General features: G+C 37.8%; 1 long non-coding RNA gene across 1 annotated transcript in view; it reads right to left on the reverse strand.

Annotated features, from left to right (window-relative positions):
* LOC140927568 (uncharacterized) overlaps positions 1-4,798 on the reverse strand; it is a 31,606-nt gene continuing 26,808 nt past the window's right edge. Inside the window, exon 3 of the long non-coding RNA XR_012164565.1 lies at positions 1-258. This is a non-coding gene — a long non-coding RNA (uncharacterized lncRNA). The remainder of the gene's footprint in view (positions 259-4,798) is intronic.

Here is a 4,798-nt window from a genome sequence, read left to right on the forward strand (position 1 = left end):
TCAATCAGCCCACATTAAATGGACCCTACTTGATCGGCACTCACAATGATTATATCGCCGAGCGGTCTATCATTCGAGCACTAAACGAACACGAACTGTTTCTTTAAATTGTATTTTATTAACTTGTATATAATTAAAGCTCCGTTAAAACATTATTTGATCTGTAATTGTCTGATAAAAGTATGCAAAAATGTCCACCTTAACTAAAAGTTTTTCAGTTGGTGTCAGAAAAGTTGAAGTGTAAAGCCTTGCTTTGTCCTATGGAAGAAAATATCAAAGGCGTGTGAGGGGACATTACGATCAGTTCACTAAAAACTGAGGGCGATAATATTAATGTTTGATATATAATTTTCAGCTGAATAATTAACTAACTGACGCCGGCGCTTGTTCACCTGAGTATAAGAATGACTGACCATTTCAGCTAACCCTTTTAAAACAATCAATTGTCCATAGTGAGAACGAAAAAAGTCGATTGCATTGTCAGTTATCTTCTACCAATTTCAGAGTCAACCGAACTTCTTGTCATGTTAGCTCCATAAATATTTTTTGTATGTGACGTAGCTTGTGTCAAATGAATTTGCCACCATTTATTTTAAAACTCAATCTACGATGTTTTTTGTCTTGTAACTCCAATACGGGATGTCTCAACTAGCTGACAAAGCGGAAAAAAGAGCTTGCAAAATATCAGTTAGGCTTGTAAAATGAGGCGTCTGCGTTGGATGTTACCCCGGCGAAGAATAATCTTTCGAATTCCGGCTCGATAAATACGGTCTTAAATTATCTGCACGCCAGTTTTGGGAAATATTGCACTTAAGATAAAATACTTTTAAAATAATTGCCTTTGCTTGTTAATTTTTCCGCATAACATATAACACGTTCTAAAACAAAACACGATATAAATTCTAAAACGATAAAAACTTGCAAGTAAACTGAATATTTTTAATTACCAAATATTATCCCTCCCTGGAAAATTTGAGCTGAATGAGGCAAATTTTTTTATACTCAAAAGTGTTTTGGAAAAGATTGTCCTTAACTTGCACTCTCCTGTATTGAACACGATGAGATTATTAGAAACAGGGCAAAAAAACTTTGCTTTTACCATACTTCAAACTCAAAAACAGGCTGGCAAATAATGATTTGTTTAAGATAAGTATATCTATCGCTCTATAACTGGTATGTTTAACATCACATTTATGCTCACCTACTGCATGATACCGCAGTAAAAGTCTTCAATATATTTCGTTTTGTTCTAGCCTGTTCACAGACCCTCTATTTTCTCTTCAAAGTCTGTCGTGATAAAAAACAAAAACCGCGGGGGATTTGCTGACCGCCAGCTGAAGGGGTTAGGGCTGGGGAAGGAGAAAATTCTTTAATTTTCTTTCTCGCACTTCGCGCTCGTTCTCGCTCGCCTATGTTCTCGAAAAGAACGAAAAAATAATAAAAAAAACCTCTGTGTACAGGCTAATTTTAATTTGTTCAGCCGTTTCGTTTTGTTTATAAATAAATAACTAACTTTTCGCAAAATGCTATGCTGGATTTCCCCACTGATCAAGCAAAAAAGTATATCTATAGTTTTTGTTTGGAAAAAATCAGTTCGGACTGTAATAGACGTCTGCGTTGGAGGTAACTCCAGCGAAAAATATTCTTCGTTGATTTATACAGTCTTCTAAATTATCTGCACATCTGTTTTGGGAAATAATATTTCATTATTAAACTTCAGTTTACCATGAATAATTGTCTTGGCCATCATTTTTTACCCCTAATTATATCTACTCCCACTAAATAACTAAAAATTTGCAGCTGAATTAGGCTTTTTCCGTGGGATGCCTGTGGCACTTCCACGGTAAAAATCCGGTTCGGTTGTACCCAAAATTGCAAAGCCAGCCAACTCTCAAATCCCCCCTATCCTAGAGTATAACTGTTTCCCTAGTCTAGATAAAATCTTCAACCAACTGATAAGTTTCCTGAAAAATAATACCCTATTCTAGACCCAAACGCTCTGATTTATATACCCTATCCTAGAGTAAACTGCTTGAAAACCATACCTTTCACAGCGACACATACCTATATAGCCCATATATGGCAGTGCCTCCCCCGGGGTTGCGGGCCATGATTTCCGATAGATTTTTCTATTCGGAGTTCGCCAGTTTTTGCCGAGCACAGCTAGAGTTCAGTTTTTCCTTTTCTTATCGAAAACACCTTGACGATGGGAGGTTAAATCGCGTAAATTTCAACTCGTACCCTTGACGACTGGCGGTGAAATCGCGAAAATATTGTCCTCGTCGATCGACGACTCGCTTTCGACATGGATTGGACGTCTGGATGGGACACGGATCAGGGCCTTAGTAAACTTATTATACCTTGGAATCAGGGATAATCATAGGAACTATGTTAACTTTGAGACCTTGGAAACACATTGAAATTAATTTTTAACCATATCAAGAGCATCTTGTAATATTAAACTTTCATCTTGATTAAAACATTGGAACTTTATCGAACTTTGTAACCCTGGGTTCGACCCCGGATAAAGCAAGCGGATGTTTTGTTTTGCTTTGTTCCATTAACCTAAAACTACAATATTTATTTCTCTTTGAAAAAGTTACCTGTGGCAACTTACTACTAAGATATGACATATCTTTATAGATATAGTTCCTGCTCAGGTTAATCAGAGAGCATTATGAGCATGTTCTCCATTACTTGTTTCCGTTAACATTCCAATTTAAGTTACACGAGTAAACCTTGTTTTGATGCAAAATGACTTCTTTTTCTTATCCAAATCGTGCAACGAAAATAACTACATAGCGATAGATCAAAACAAGATCAACTCCATCCTTGCGACCACTGACAACTATAAATTTAGCTTGTGTACCAGGTGTCGAAAGGGGTAGGGGATAGGGAGAAAGCAAAAAGGGGATGTGGATTGGGGAGAAATAGTAGCCTGCCATAAGCACATTAAACCAACCCATACAGGTAACCTACTTATCGATGCTCATAACATGACACATCTTTCCGGTTTCCCTAATTTTTCCAAATTCAGATAGAACGCCATTATGCTTCCATAGACCAACGCATCCCACAGAAACGACTTTAGGCGTCTTGTTGTTAACTTAAACTTCCTTTTTTAATCAGCCCACAACAATTGACCCTATTTGATGGACACACACAACGATTACTTCGCCTCCGTGCATCATTTAAGGTATCCCCACAGTTTCAAATTATAACTTATCTCATGTCAATAGTTCCTGAATTTTTCCTGAATTTCTTTCTGATACAAGTAAGCCAAGGAAAACAAAAGTGTAAGATAGTACAAAGAAAGAACACAGTTTACTACAGATCCTTTTGCCTGCGTAGGGACTGGCGGCGAGTGAAGACTGTTATTATTTGCGTGCCAAAATGTATTTCTTTTAGTTTTTTGATTACACTATATGCATAAATCCCACCGAAATAATTAAACCTTTCCTGCTTTGTGTTCTTATTTTTAAGGATGTCTCGTCAGCCGCTACGGTTATAACATATGTCAAGTTTTGTCTGAATTGCAACAATTTAAACCTTCTTCCTTCATGTCTGTAAAGTAGCTATTTAGCTAAGCACATTTGACCGCGTTAAATAAAGGTTATAGCATTGTTTGTATTGCATTGCTTTGTTTTGCATTTCATTGAATTGTATTGTATTGTATTGTCACCCAAACATTTGTGACATTGCCTTCAAAAGAAAAATTTCCGATTTATTCCCGAAATATTTGGCAGTCTTCTTAAATGCATAGAAAATGACCTTCAAGTGCGACGCACTAGGGAAATTATAAAAGTCCGGGAATCTCCAATCTTTTTATATCTATGCCTAATGCATTATTATTATTTATTTTTTTATTTATTTTTTTTTTGCTTAACTCGTTGTACAGGAAGTAACATCCATCAAGGATTTTCTTCCGGAACATTTGGTAATCTTCTTATAAATGTACAGAAAATGATCTTTAACTACGACGCACTAGGGAAATCTATAGAGGTGAGGACTTTCAGTATTCCCATATCTTGCCTCATGCATTATTTTGTGTTTTATCCGTATTACAGGAAGTAACATCCATCAAGGATTCTTACAAGAAAAAAGCTAAGATGACAACGGAGGTTCTTAACTCAATGGAAAATGTTAAGCGTAACGAGGTGGTAGGTGCAATGTATGCGTTTCCAAGGATAACACTTCCAAAGAAAGCTATCGAGGCAGCCAAGGTATCATGTCTTGTTTCCGGTCTTGATTTCTAATGCCACAGTGCAGAACACTGTCAGTAATGGATATCCTAGGTGTACGGTAATCCCCAGTGGATAAGTATTAGCAGGAGCCGATTACTAATCGGCTCCCGGTATTAGGGAAACCAATAGGCCCTTTGCAGCTAGCCATTCACGTGGTACAAAACCTCCACGCAGGAGAGCAAAAGCCGCACTGGGACAAGACAAAAAAAGGACATACACAATTCCAATTGTAATTTTCTTTGTTTGTCTTGTCCCAGTGCGACTTTTGCTCTCCAGCACGGCGGTTTTGTACTACGTGAATGACTAGCTGCAAGGGGCCTATTGCACTATCCACTGTGGGATAGAGATTTTTCCCGTGGATAGCGTTATCCACCTTTTTAACAGCTGAGGCCTGCTCTATATAGGAAGCCCGGAATCTCGGTAATGATTGGAATCTGGAATCCACGTTTCACGGACAAGGAATACTGGATCCAGTACCTGCCATCTGGGATCTACAGCATAAAATCCGGAATCCACAACGTGCGATCCAGAAGCCAAGATTCTCGTGGATGCAC

Source organism: Porites lutea, chromosome 2, assembly GCF_958299795.1.
Source record: "Porites lutea chromosome 2, jaPorLute2.1, whole genome shotgun sequence".
Classification (NCBI taxonomy): Eukaryota; Metazoa; Cnidaria; class Anthozoa; order Scleractinia; family Poritidae; genus Porites; species Porites lutea.